We start from the raw sequence: 15854 nt of genomic DNA on the forward strand, positions 1-15854 counted from the left end.
GGCAAGGAGAGCCTGTCTGTCCATTAAACGGTTTATTACAGAGCCAGAAGCCCTGTTCTAACTCACTTATTTCTGCGCGGGGGTTTAGACTCTGTGACTGCTTGTCATCCTCAGTAGACAAGGCTCCAGGCTCCATTTCCCCCTCTCTCACTCTGTGTCTCTCATTCTATCTGTTTTCTCTTTCCACCTCTCTCTCTCTCTCTTTCACATTCTCCCCTCCTTTTCTTTTATTCTCTCGCGTTTGCCTCCACATCTCTCTCTTTCGCTCCTCTCTATGTGAGTGCACTAGGTGGATGACAATCAAATGACTCATTGAGCAGCTGGAGAGGCCGACCCCCGGCGAGGGCTTAACTACGGAAAGTGAGCATGATCATGTCACACTTCACAATGCTCGTTGGCTGTAGCCGTGGCAGCGGGAGGAACGGGGAGGGGCTACCTTAAAGAGACAGTGACACGGCTGCAGCTGGACCACTGCTTCATGCTGCCGAACTTCCAGCTTGCTAGCAAACGTATGGTATTGTCTCCTTTGTATTATTTACGGCTGTGAGTTGTACTGCAAAATACTCATTTTCGTAATTTATTACAGGTATGAGAATTTGATTTCAGCAGGTGTGCGCATTAATGTGATATATTGTGTCTGGCTGTTAACTCCAGCTCAGGACAACTACAACTGATGTGTTTTACACTTGAAACGGGCGAGCGTATCAGATCAGTAATGTATCGTCAAAGCATGACAAACACGAGCGCTTGTCTCATTAAATGTCCCCATGCGCCATTTCAAATCCGAGCTCGGTGTGCGTGTGCGTGCGCAGGAGGAGACAGCATTGGCTGGGAGGAATTGATGCCCTGTGTTTGGCTAATTAAGACAGCACTAGACATTTCCGTGCGGCGAGATGGCGGAGAGGTGCTAATTCATAATTGACGTAATGGATGGAGTCTGTCTGTTGGCTTTTTAAACGCTCGCGATTTCGCCGTGATTAGCTGACACGTACCTTTGTGTGAATAATGAAAATATGCCCCATGCTCCACACTTTAATGGATACTAAGCCAATCTCAAACCAGCGTTTTCCGACAGCCATCTCTTCATGAAAAATGGACCTTGTTTGAGATAGACACTTTGTTAAATATAATCTTCTAATTTTCTATTAGTCCAGGTTCCCACACAGGAGCCAAAGTGGGTTGATACAAATTCCTGCTTTCAGCTCACACTATACAGTGTGCTTTTAGCAACATTGATACTATCACGAGCGGAAACGTGCAGTTTTGGGTTGCATTGTATTATTCCACTTGTGTGTTTTACAAAATCCGGCATGTAACATCAAAGCACACTTTGTATAGAAATTTCAGCAAGCCATAAAATCTCAAACAACGGTCAAAAACAAAAATGTAGGAGGATGTGTATGTTTAAATCATGTTGTCTGAAACTATAAGGCCTATTCTGCAATGCCGGCAGGTGTTTGTTTTTATTAGCTACACCAACAAAAACATTATGGTAACAACATACAGTGATATTATTTATTATATATTGTACATTCCAAGTATCTTGGAATACTGTGTACATACCGCACTATATTATACAATTATAACCATATTTGATACCAGTACTGTACCATCACACTCATTTTTAAGGGTAAGAGACCTCCACTATTAGAATGCCAATCCTGGAATCATAGTAAAACCAGATAACGACGGGTCTTTTTGCATTTCGATCTCCGTTCATACATTAACTCTGCAATTAACAAAGCAAGGCGTGTTGGCCAGCCATCTCTCTCCACAGACAGAAGACAGTGTATCCATATCCACGTCACTCACACTGTGGCCCAAACAGACAGCTAAAATAACCCTCTGGTAGCATAAACAAAGCGAGATTACACCCAGGGGAGTGTGCGGTCTGATTGTCTATTGTACACCCTTCACCAATCTCCTCCTCTTGTCTGCTTGACTACAGCCTTTTGACATTTAGTAGCAGTTGTCAGCATCTGTCTGTACTGTAAAAATTAAGTTTATGTATGGCTGTATTGTGTACGTTTCTATGTGTGATTTTTTTCTTCGTTTAGTAGCCCACAAGCGATTCAAATGAACAAACGAAAACCAGAAAATATATAATAATAACATGACAATGAGAAGCCATTCAATGAAAATGAAAGTCAAAAAATGAATAGAGAGAAAAACACTGAACCACAAATGGTACAAACATCGCAAAGTACGCAGGTACAAACAAACCCAAAATGGAGAATGCACGTGCGAGAGGAATAAATCCTGTGTTTTTTGCCATAATGAGATTACAGCCATTTTGCACCACAGTCATTAGCACTGCAGCAGAATAATCCAGCCAATCAGAGCGCAGGGAAAGAATCAGCTCTGTCTCTGATGCCCATCAGCTGTCAAGCAGGGCCAGCTGGGTGACATCATGGGGTCTGTTTCCGTGGTGATGATTGACATTGTGTCTGTCAAAGCTTGAGAGCTGCGCACATGTGACTCGTCATTAACGATGAGAGGGAGAGAGAGAGAGGTCTCCGCTGCCACTGTCCCCCATCCTGTCTAATCACCTGCCCATTGTAGCTGAAACGCTGTAAACATTAGCGAAGAAAAAGTGACTGATTTCATCTCATCAAAGGGACACATCAGGGATTACACTTTCTTCAGACATCATTATCTTTTATGATGTGTTATATCGCGCACAGACGACATATATTTGTGTGTTTTCTAGCTTCCTTGTTAGATTTCAGCAACACTGCATTGCAGGTGTGTTGAATGATGTTTAGACGCCATTCAGTTAGAACAGTTTGGTTTTAATATAACTGAACTATATATAGGATTCCTGTAGCTCATTTGGTAGCGTATTGCATTAGCAATGCAAAGATCGTAGGTTCAATCCCACGGAGCACACATACAAGTGTATAACTTGATGCACTTTGGATAATATTGTCTGCCAAATGCATAAATGTAAATAAAGACACATAATGTAGCTATTGGATACATAATGTTTTAATGTTATTACACAGATGTTCTTTACTAGCTCTTTTAGTGTAATTGCACCATAAAAAGGCAAACAAAATCTTGCAGACCTTCTGACCCGGTAGTTGCCATTAACATCTGTACCCTATACCTAATTGTAAACTCCTGTGTTCTTCTTGGCCGCCGTACAATTACTAAAGATGTTCACCAGCATCCGACAACTTTGATCGGTCAGAGCAACATTTCCGCCTCTCAATGGATGTTAAAGTCAAGAGTACTTCCGTGACTAATCGCAGTGAAGGCCCTGTGTTTCCACAGGGTCAAAAGTGACGTGCCGACCCCCAACCAGCCAACATAGCCCTCAATGTCAACATGTATGCAATGAACTGACATTTTTCTGATTCGCTTCTTTAGCGAAAGTGTCATATCCACACTTGGCTACTGACCAGTGGAAGCATCATATCGCATCTGAAGTCACTCCAGATGTTCCCGCTCTGGCTCGTCGCAACCTGCACATCTGTTTAAAGCAAACCGCATATCCAGGTGCATATCAAGATGGGTACAATCTTCAAAGAAAAGATTAATTAGCCAACACTTTAAATTAATGTCCATTGATGGACCTTTAATTATGGAGTAATTCATTATCATTACAACAGACTAATTATATCATTAAGGAAAGTCGACCAAAAATAATTGAATTACACTAAGGTGGTTGCGAGACACTCTACTTATTTTCAACCCAAGCGCATTGGTATGTAAACAACATCTTCGTTGTTATTGTTCGTACAGACCAGCACAACAACGGAGGTGGCAGCTAACCGCATGTCTGACTGTGGATGTCGGCTTCAATTAATTTCCCTAAAGTCTAGGAAGTTATTTTGAATGCTAGCGTAGTAATAATATCTTCACTAAAGAAAAACATCTAGTATTTTACAAGGGCTGATTAAAGCATCTCGTGCATGATGTTTACGCTCTTTGACTCTCTTCTTGTTTTGTTTAGGATTGAAATCCCCACAAGACAAGCAGAGACTGACGGATCTTAAGCAAAGTTCACACTGTGTGCGCCGTGAGATGCACCGAGCCCACCCAAAACTGTCAAAACGACAAACAGTACATCTCCCCCCACAAGCCGAGCCCTGATATCGCAGCCGGTGTCATTGCAAATGGACGACATCTTCTGTGCGTGCCTGATAAGGGCACTCACCTCACAGTGACCCGATTCGATGTACACACGCACACTCTCGCAAATATAACATGAGCGTATACAAACACACACACGCACACACATATCTGACGCAGATACGCAAAGACACACACAGAATCTCTCTTTCTGTCTCGTTCCCATCTCGTTGCTTAGACGTGCATGTCTCTGGCAGATGTACAATGTCACAACCGGGGAAGAGAAAAAAAAGTTGTGTTCTCAGGCAGACGCATGCCTGCCAATCACATTTCACCATGTCCAACCCTGTCACAAAGCCTGTCATTCAAACCTCACATCACACAGCCATCCATAGGGTTACCTTTCCTCTGTCATTCTGTCAATCACAACGCGTGGAGCCGAGGCACGATCGGACAAGAGCACGAATTTGCAAACCCCATGAGTAAAGGAAACTCTCCGCAAAGCTAAAAGGCCTCCAGTCCTGCAAATTAGTTGACTGACAGCTCATGATTGTCCTTCCTCAGCAGTGACACGTTGGAATACTCCTAAACTACCATCGGCTCGTCTTCATTGGGCTTAGCTTTTTCTCATCTTCACTCATTCGTCTCCCCCCCCACTCACTCACTATGCACTTTTTTACCCTGCATGCGTGTGTCAAAACGTCAATTTTGGCACGACAGGATGTGACAAGGCCCGTTGCCCAGGGGGACGGCTGGAATAGAGGGCTGCGCAAATTGATTTTGATTTCATTCCAAATCATTCAAAGTGTTTAGTTCTAATGGGAGCTGATCAGAGCGCAGTTCGGAGCACGGCACCGGGTCTAGAGATTAGTTCTGTCATTCGGGCGATCAGGGCCTGTCGGGTCCGTTCCCTCACAGAGCCACGTCACATCACGGGCCCCGTCAGCTGGGCTCCATCTAAAGCCTACGGTTTACATAACGGACACAGAGCAACACGAGCGATACCATCTACCTCACACGAGAGGTGCAGAGATCCACCCACCGGCGTCCAAAGCTGTCACTAGCATATGCTAATGCGACAAGATTGAGGAAGAGAGCCGTTGCTACAAGCACTGTATGCAAACAGGCTGCTGGGACTGGGGAAAAAGAGAGAGAATTCTTTCAGTGGATGGAAAACAGAGTGGAAGGTTCGGATGATTTGAACGTTTTGTGGAGCTTGACTGCAATTTGCACTTTGTGCTCTTCAATTGTCTGTTTTTTAAGACACGTCGGAGAGACTGAGGCTAGTTGTCATGTTTTTACTCTAGTGAATATCTTTGAAAGTCAGTTTCTGTATAGGCACACACCTTATCTTGGCTACAAAAAATATTGAACATGTTATTGCCCAGAAAGAAAACACATTATATTAGGGCATGGTGTGTCACACTATGATGTCACAAAGCAATGAAACCATAAAGATCGTGTATCACAGGCAGTTTCTGCCAATCTCATATTCATCTTGAGTGCCTATACAGTAGTATTGCATAAGTCGTATCTTGAGTATTTAGTTTGATCAAATTTATAAAAGAATTTTTCCGGAAGATTATTTCCGGAAAAACACGAGCTGCTAGAGGTGGGACTAGTGGGGAGAGTGGGATGGAACTACAGCACGAGCAAGCAACACATCATCACATTAATCCCTTCGTGTTTTGTACATTATGCACGTACACGCCGATTGACAACAAAACACAGACGTATGACTTAGTTTGACTTACTGCGTGCAGTTCATGTCCAGCATCTAATTATTAAAATCTTTCCAAAACAAGTTGGAGTGCCGGGGGAGTGTATCAGAAATACTACGTCATATGTCCAACTCGTTTTTTAACAAGTTGACCATGTTAAGCATGAGAAGCCGGCACGTTTAACAGTGTAAAGAAGTCAGAATGCATGACAAAGCATGATACCCGATCTTTAAATAGCCCACTGTAGATTTTAAGTCAAATTTAAAAAGTTAAACAATAAAAAAATATTGGGCTAAATCTAAATATATTTATATATAAATATATATAATTATAATTTGATTTTTATCATTTTACATTTTATATTTCAAATTTAAAAAAATATAAAAATCTAATTGTATATTTTAAGTTATCTCATTTAAACCCATGACAACTGAACCAAATAATAATTGAAATTGAATTTAGAGCTGTTAAGTCATTGTTATTTAGGAGAGAATAGATTTAGTTGTTTTAAGCCGACATATCAACTTCCTCCATGACAAGTAGCCCCTCCCCCTTGAACAACAATAGTTTTCCATACACTACTGAGTATGCATAATTTCTTCACAACATCTAAGAACTGCAATATATGTCAAAAACCCTCATTTCTAGAAGCTACGTTGAATACACCTCACATTTGTCATCCCTGCAATGTACTGCTTATTACTTTCCTTGGTAATCACCCCAACTCCTGTCTTGACAAATAACCTTTCTTCACGTATGTAAGTGTGACAACAAACCCGAGACGTGATGTAGTTTGCGAGGATGAGCCAGGATTGCTGCTTTGTGTGGGTAAGGAACAAGTGCCGCTGGCTGCACAATTGTAACTTCATGTACAAGGTTTTCTAATTTGCAAGCAGTTGATGGGCCAGAACTTTCTGAGCCGATCAAATGTGACAGCATCAAAGAGTGAGCTAAAGCAGACAAACTTTACAGCCTCTCCATCAGGTATAGGAAATCCCAAGAGATGCGAGAGATAGAGAGAGAGAGAGAGAGAGAGAGAGAGAGAGAGAGAGAAGAGCTTGAGGGTTATTGCAGTATACACTCTTTCATTTGCACACGTAGACAGGTCCATATACTACATATTTATATAAGTCACATGAGACAGGTTTATGAACAATGTGAAACGGTATGGAAAAAATACAATAAAAATACTTTTATACAAAATAGTTTGAATATTTTAAAATGTAGATGTTTAACATCTCATTAAATATTTGCATATTGTGCATGTTTCTCTATGTTGAGGTTTATAAAAATCTAATTAAAACATATGGAAGGTTGAATGATCTGTCCCAGCCTTGAATACTTACGGGATCAGCCTCAGTCAACAGCATCTCATCAGCTCTGGTCAGACTTATTACAAACTTTCATCAGCGTGACATGGGGGCATCGCTCTTCGTTCAGTTGTGTGAGTGTCTGTGTGGAATGACAGTGGGGCGAGATGCCAGTCTTCTTAGGGGGCATGACTGTGCCAGAGCCCTGGAGCCTGTGCCCTTACGCCAAGGACAGGTGTGGAAGAACACTAGGTTCAGCTAAATAAATTATGTTTACCAGTTTTGTGTCAGTTTTTGTCTATTGTGTGACTTTCACGAGCATCCATATTTACACAACAGCTTTAATAGAATATGGCTTCACCAAAATAAAGAATTTCTTATTAATAATAACATAACGAAGAAGAAAAAACGCCACGGGAAAACCATTTGTTTGTTTTTCAATATTCGTACCACACTCTGACGTTCAAATTTCATTTCACATTCTAAACAAAGATGACGTTCACATATTTGCTCGACGTTTGACTTGCGCATGTTTTAGCTCAATATCATATGTGAGCTAAAAACACCTGCACGCATGTCTTGTTAAGGCTGTTTTTTATTCTGTGTGAGATCAGAGGCCCGATCCCCATGAGGTCAGCACTTTCTCTCTTTCCCCTGCATCTCGCCCCTGCTTTAAGGTGCATACTCATGCCACAAAGAGACAGGATCTAATAGATTGATACACAGGTTTTGACATGCTATTTGAGCGTGCAGCCGCCCTGTAATTGGCCACGTCATCATGCATTAAATTAACGATATATACAGAAGTGCCCAGAGACGAGTGTCTTCGGCCGATCCATCAGACGTCAGGACAAACTGCATCTGACGGGTTTCTCCATGGGGCTAAAAGCAATGAAAGAGAGAGAGAAGCGGGAAGGATTTCAACACTAGTCCTTTTTGTAGAAATGCTTTAACTGATGAGCTCGTGCGCGATAAAAGTCGATTCTGAAAGTAGTTGGTAATTAATAGCTAGAAATGATTACGCTTTTGGTTAGTAACACTAACATTGTTTGATAAGCGTAATATAAAACACAATAACTTCAAATACAGTAAACTTGCACAAATAACATTGATGCTGAACTTCTTTCCACCTCTGTGTGAAGAATAATAAACTTTCTGCATATACCAGGCCTGTAACTCTGGCTACCTTACTCCTCACCGAAAGGTTTATACATTCAACCTCCACTGTGCACGAAACACACATTAACTGCTGTTTCTCCCCTTTAATTATCCGGAGATCCGCACGTTCCACCTCTAGTACAGCTATTAATAAGGCAAGCGCACAATGATTAGCTAATCTTCGAGTCCTGCTGTTAAACAAAAAGAACAATGGGCGAGATGGAAAATATGACACTGGTTTTTATGTAGATCTGGATACAGCCCAGTCTGGAGAACACTTATTAAGCTGGGTACGTTCACGTAGCGCACAAATGATTAAAAAAATATCACCTCATGCTGCTTAAGGGTGCGAGCAAGATGGAGGTGCATAATATGGAAACACTGACAGAAGCCATTTTGATCTTTAAATTCCCTTAAAAAGGAAGAGTGACCTTTACCTAGAAGTTATATAAAGCTGCAATTTAAGCAGACTCTCCGGAGTTCAGATTTATTAACACGAGATCTGAAATGGAGCATACTTTATTGCCCCTTGCTCTGCCATAGGACTTATGGGGGCCTTTGCCATTTCAGGCTCTCAATATTACCATATTATTATTTCATTATTTCTTTATACTGATCTCTAAACTCGAACGTGGCCGTAAGTGCCAACGACGTCAGTTTAAAAGGGAAAAGTACATATTGAAACGCAATCATGGCGGTGACTCATATCTACAGGTTTTCACCCATGGGTTTTCCTTGGCTGAGGAAGCGCTCGCTCACCTCAGCCTCTCACACCCTCCCTCTTTCACACACACACAACCTTTATGTTCACACAACACCGTTGTGGATCCAGTCAAAGGGCCCAGGTTTATTTTCCTTTGTGGGATGTAAGCATTGAAGACACAAGCTGTGTTTGTGGGAGGAAGTTGGCGAGACAACAGAGGACGCTTTATACTGCCGACACAATAGCGAGAGGATCACAATGGCATCCTGCCGAGCCAGTGGCACACAACGGGGGATTACAGGGAGTGGGGCAGATCCACTTCAACCAGAAGACATCCACAACCACAGCAGAAGAGGTTCCTGCTTCACACCTAGCGGTGACCCAAATGTTTAAGCTGTATAAAGATGTAAAGCGCTGTGAGAAGTGCGCTGCGGTGTATAAATACTGCGCATGGCTCTTGTTATTTCCACCCACCTTGTGACTGAAACCGAGTGTGCGCTTGAGATCAGTGAGAAGCATTCAAACAAAAACCATGTCTCAAGTCTGCAGTTGAGTAGTTTCTATATTCAATTACAGAACATCGAAAGTCAGTTTTTCGAAGACTATAGCTAATTTGTTTTCCGCCTTTAAAAAAGGTTTCTGCTTAAGATCTTGACAGTCCCAGTCCTCGTTTACTTTTATTATAAGGAAGGGATTGGCCTCTTCAGTTCTTTGATAAGAAACTCTTTGCTCCGAGGACGGGTAAATAATGACAGAAAGTTCATAGTGATGTATTCTCTAGCAAACACTTCAGGTGATACCTTTTCTGACATCGATAGGTAGAAACACTTCCTGTTCGTCTCTACCCCCCTTGTTGACTTTCACGTCCGCATTCTAGCCCCGTGCGCACGTCACTGTCCTACATTACGTACCTCCAGGTGTCCTTACAGAGGGCTATCAGCAGCCATCTCAACAGGGGTGCCGAGGGGCTCTGTCACGGGCCCTGCTGTCAGACCTGGCCCCTGTGACAGGGAGCAACGCGGCTGCTAATAAGGGTATTCATCACGATGGCCAGGAGCCATGACAAGAGAGCCTGCACCACTCGATTGTAGCTCAAATATGAACTTATCATTTAATTACTCTCCCGTGCCTCTTGATTGCCTTGTCAAGATGCAGGTTAGTTAAGAGAAGAGATCTCTTCTCACTGCCCGGGCCCTGGCCCTCATTGTGACAACTGCTCGTCTCATCAAAACATCAGCTGCCCGGGAGATCCTCGAAAATGAGATTCAATTTCATCCGCACTGATTCCGGCAGCTTTTTTCCCCTTGCTCTGTCGGTTGGAGGGTCGGAGTCATGAAGTGGGTTGATCCATAAGCGGGGGAACATTTGATTGCTACACTCTTAACAGAATAAACAGGGGATGGGGATTGAATGGAAGCTCGCGGTATGTTTTTGAGGCAAAGAAATGCAATGTTTTCTTGTACAAATGACAAATAATTACAGAGAAATGTAAAATTACATTTAACAGTAGCAATAATGCCGCAATTAAAGCATTCTTCTTGTTTTATTTGTTGCTTTGAACGTTTGTTTGAGGAATGTTTATGTTCTGGTTTAAAAATAAACTGAAAATAACAATATGCTATGAACATTCGGTTGAGAAAGTCTCAAAAGTCGAGAGACACTTACACTGTGACAGAGTCATTTCTAATCGTGCCATTTTTGGCTAGCAAATCTTACAATTCCACAACTCCAATTCTGTTCAACGCTCATGTAATAAAATCACTCTCAGTATTAAGAGGGATCTTGGCATTTCTTTTTTATTTCTGTGCAACAGTTTACAGCCCTCAAGGGGAAACAGAGCCCAACCTATAAAAGTTCCAGCCTGGCCTGAACTGAAGTCTTTCAAATGAAGACGTATGTCATAGAGTCTCCAGCTCACTCCAAAGTGAGACAGAGACCAGGATAACTTTTAAGCGCGTGCTGTAGATACCCTTCTTAACTAAAGCACTCATAAATTCCATTGCTGTGATGTGATACAAATGAAATTGTGAGCATGAAATTTTGACCATTTCTTTTCCACATGATTGGAATGAATACGGGGTAGTTAAAGTTTAATATCCTCTTATGTGTCTCTTTTACTCTTACTGTCTGTCAAAAAGGCTACTTCTAGCTGAGTGTGGAATTTTACTGGCAATGGTGTTGAGAAAGTCTTTAGGACAGTGATTCTCAAATCTTTGCTTTAATCTTTTACGTTATTTTTTCACATTTTATACAGCACTGTAATAAAATATGAAGACAAATACTTTTTAGCATAATTTTTTCTTTGCCTTCTAACTCCCCATCATTATTTCAAAGGCACTGCGTGTGTTCTTTAATGATGGTTTATAAGTGAAACGTAACATTTTTTGTGTAAATATGGGAGGACGAGTTCTAAAATGAAAGTTCAAGGAGCATGTTCAACTAACTCTATCAATCACAACACAAGTGTATATAAACATCTGCCCACCTCACATCTGTCAGAATTCCTTCAGCATCTCTGTTTCTGCCCAACTCCACATGTATTTATATTATGTATTCAATGTTTGATATCTTTTTTTAGTTAAGAAGTGCGAGGGAAGCCTGAGTCGACTCTCATTCATGAGCTAGGCAAGATTAAATGAAACTGTGAACTAGTGAAAATTTTGTCAGTATATGAATGCACAAAAATAAAAGAAATTCTGCGCACCTGCTCTAATATTGTACTGTTGAAGTACAGGGCATATTTGCCTCTGAAACGAGTTTATAAATACGTATTATTTGTACTTAAATATATACAGTATTTTAGAGCACCCAAGGTGTTGAGACACGGGTATTTATTGCAAACACTGACCAAAAACAGTATAAAAGCTTTATAAACCGGTCATGTTGTGTTTCGAGTCTTCTAAAGCAGTACAATATTGTTGTATGAGCACAGCAGGTTTTAATCGCTGACTATCACGCTCCAGGAATGCACCCAGTCGTGTTTTATTAAAGTGTACGCTCAAGGTTAGTGCATGACGCAATCAGACAGCCAATGGCGTTTCGTAACGTAAGCTAGCGTAATGACACAATCAGTCACAAGACACACGAGAGCCAATGCCATTTCACTGTCGACTCTGACGTAACAGTTCACCCACAGGCAGCAATTTTTAAATTCTGTCACTGTGCGCAGCCGGTCCAGATCAGTGTTTTATGGTGGACGGAGAAGGGGATCGCTTTCGGGTCTGTTCTTTGGCCTCGGAATGCTTGGAATAATTGCACTTTTTGAATAAACAGCATATGTAGCCGTATCTTCCTGTTACATGTTGAGTTTTATATTGCATAATATACAAACTGTTTGGTTTAGGGGCGGGGTCGGGTGGGGTTACGTGCTCAAATACTTTGTGGCTCTGCAAAAAGTGCACAGAAGTACGTATTTCCTATGAGACCAGGTTGATTATAGTTTTACACCATAATGAGCTCACCTCCAAAGATACGGACACCCAGCAAGCTTCGTTGATATTGCTAGAATAACATGGTAATGGTTTAAATGTGCCTACCCTTCAGACACCATTTGAGATTTTTAAAGGCCCTCGCCCCACCGCGTAGGGTGTTTTGCCGCACTTTCCTTTAAAAGTGCTCTCTCTAACGATGCTAAAACCCATCTTCTCACAGCTCAAATTTTATCGCTGGCAATAAATCCCAGGAACAGCAGAAAGGTGCTGCTTAAAGTGAGGTGCGAGGAACTTTCAGATGAATTGTGGCAGTCAGAATGCTGACTTTGACAAGCATATCAGCATGTCTCCCCGGATCCTGCATCAGAGGCGCAGTTGGAAAAACATACCGAGATCTACCTGGCCCGTCTCCTCCGCCGGGACGGAGATAGCAGCGACGACGGGCTGAAATCACACTGCACTTCCCCCATCTGTGCCGAATCCTGCAGTGACAAGCATGAAAACCTGCGTAATCAAAGCGTAATTGATTATACTAATTGCCAGGGCATAATTGGATCCGACTCAATTAAAAAGCCTGAGTAATTGAAATGAATTACAAATGACGCATTTATTACCATCGAAATAAAAAATAAAGCGAGAGAGAGAGAAAGAGAGACGGAGGGAGAGAAAGCAAAAAGCTTGCAGGGTTGGGCTTTGTCTGCAGAGCTTGGGGTCCTGATGCACCTGCAATGCTAAATCATCAGTGCTTCACTAGATAGCGGTGGGCCGGGAATGCTTTGTGCTGTTTTTGCAATTCCTCAATGCGGATTTATATCTTTTGCTTCAGGAAAGGTTGTAATATTTCACAGCGTACGGCACAGACCGCGACTCAGTACTGTGCGGGTGTTCAGAATGAGTGCTGGAGGGGGACAAGGGGGAGGGTTGAAATACAGTATCAGCATATATTGTAATTTTATTTTGATAAGGCCACGCTTAAAAGCCGAGGACGCGCCCATCCGCACGGGGGACGAGCGGTTTATTTCTTTTACATATACACAAAGCCTACGGACGATTCCTCAACCATCATTAGCAGTCCCTCTACGACAGGGGATATCAGCAAATGAGAACAGGTGCACCCCCGACAACAAAACTCAACAGTATACTTGATAACACAAACCACTTTGCAGCCACTTCCTGAAATGCAGCATGTGTGTACTTTGCATCTATGTGTGCCCAAGTGTGTATGTGCACATGAGTGCGCATTTTTTATTCTCCAGCCCTGTCAGAATTTCCTTTCAAACTCGTCTGATCGGGTCGAGTCTCATCACGCTGTCACCCCAGCTCGCTTTTCATTAGTCTGCCTCTCTCTCTCTCTGCCTCCCTCTCTCTCTCTATCTGTCTCTATTCGCCTAGCCAAGCAGAAGAACTCAAACACATGCGCAAATTAAATCGACATCCAAACTCACTCTCATATACAAAGCAATTTAAATGATATTCATTAGAGCGATGACAAGTCCTGATGAGGCTTCCAGGAGGAGAGCACTCCTTCAGCGCTTTTGCCGACTCCGTTTCATGCTCACCGATGCATGATGCCCGTCGCCATACCATCACTTAAAATACAGAGAGAAGAGAAAGATAGGAAATGAAGGAAAACACAGATCCTGCAACACTGTGTCTCAAAACAGCTTGTCCCCATCGCTTACCTTTCAAAACTGTACATAAATGCAGATACGATTCTGTTTCCCTGTCCGGCTGTTTGCCTTTTGCGCCCCGTCCAAACATCTGACCTTTCTGCTGACAGATTAAACTCATGTCTCTTTCGCCCCGAAAAAGAATTTCTGATGTTATTTCCTGCATCTCTTTTTTTCCATCATTACTCAAGTTATGTCCATGGCAATTAACCGCTGTCAGCTGCTCTTAATGTATTAAAAAGCAGAGCTCTTTCTTTTTTTTATTCTACCCTTCATCCGGACGAGAGCCAATTAATTTGGGCTTTTCTCTCAGCCCCTAATTAACCCCTTCAGGACTGAGATGATGGCTAATGCCACTGATTGAGGCCAAGCCTGAAATTACCCAGAATTACCCGACTGCTGTGAGCTGGAAGGGAGATTACTGCGTGCCCATTGTTCAGAGAACTGCCATTCATTAGCTCGCTTACCCATAATTCATTAGGAGGAAGGGAACAAAATGGAGTCGATAATGTAGTGGTTTGTTGGAGACGTTTAACGTACATTTCTCTTAGCCGCTCCTGGTCTTCTATCTTTCCTACCTTTGTGTGACTCGACGCTTTGGCCGACGCCAGAGTCTGATGTCGTAATCAATATATGTGAGCTGACGTGAGTCTGGACATGCGTGTTAATTAAGCAGCTTGTGTGTGGAAATAATTTGAGTGTGATAATGAGTTTTGAGAGGGACTCGAGAACAAGATAACTGTTTTTGGAAGTCAGCCATTTAATAATCCCCGCCCACATTTTGTCAAACTCTACTGAGAGACAGGTAGCCATCAACCAATCGCAAACAGGATTCATGTTAACCACTTTTCTCAGCTTCTCTTGGATTTAGATATGCACCTGGCCAATGTGTACATATTAAAGGAATAGTTCGCCCAAAAATGAACATTCTGTCTTCATTTACTCACCCTAAAGTTTTTCCAAATGTGTATACATTTCTTTGTTCTGATGAACAAACAAGCCAAACAGTTCTGGTGCACTTTTGAGCACCACTGTAACTTACTATGGTAGTCAATGGTGGCCAAGAGCTGTTTGGTTAAAAGCATTCTTCCAAATATCTTCTCTGTGTTCATCAGAACAAAGGAATTTATATAGATTTCGAAAAACTTGAGAGTGAATATATGACGACAGAATTTCTATTTTTGCGTGAACTGTCTCTTTAGGTGAAATGTCAAGATAAAATATATATGGCTAAAATAAGGAGCTTATCATTATACAGTTTAGTATGATGTTATAGTTATTGTTGCATATTGTATTGCAATTATTTTTTCAAATATTGATTATTCAATAGTTGCTTCACTCACCTACTATACATAAAGACAAAAAAGAAAAAGTCTTATTACCAAATACTAATATCTAGGATTGTACAGTCAGTATATATATCAGTAATGCAGAACTCAAAGTATCCATGGTAGTGTGTCTAGGCTATTGTTTAGCAGATAATAATGAGAAGAAAAACACCCCCAGGGCTCAACACGGCCGCTGCCATTTCACAAAATAAGACACTCAACATAGTTTTGTCATGCTGACCTCTTAATTCTGTTATTCTATTAGAGATGGGAGGAAATTGAATTTGTGTGTGTGTGTTTATGGAACAGTGTGAGGGGTGTTTCAGGTTAAATGGTACCAAGCACTTTCCCTTATCACTCTGCTTTAGAAGATCCACCTTTGACCTTTCTAAGAGGTCCTCTCCAGTCTGAACCCCAGGGCAACAAACCCTCCGACATCAGCCAGCCAAACAGCGA

General features: G+C 41.9%; 1 long non-coding RNA gene across 1 annotated transcript; it reads left to right on the forward strand.

Annotated features, from left to right (window-relative positions):
* Positions 1-253: 253 nt before the first annotated feature.
* On the forward strand, positions 254-6063 carry LOC130558393 (uncharacterized). The gene is made up of 3 exons (XR_008963423.1): positions 254-514; positions 3373-3501; positions 3959-6063. It is a non-coding gene; the product is annotated as an uncharacterized LOC130558393 (long non-coding RNA).
* The last annotated feature ends 9791 nt before the right edge of the window (positions 6064-15854 follow it).

This window comes from Triplophysa rosa, linkage group LG1 (assembly GCF_024868665.1).
Source record: "Triplophysa rosa linkage group LG1, Trosa_1v2, whole genome shotgun sequence".
NCBI lineage: Eukaryota > Metazoa > Chordata > Actinopteri > Cypriniformes > Nemacheilidae > Triplophysa > Triplophysa rosa.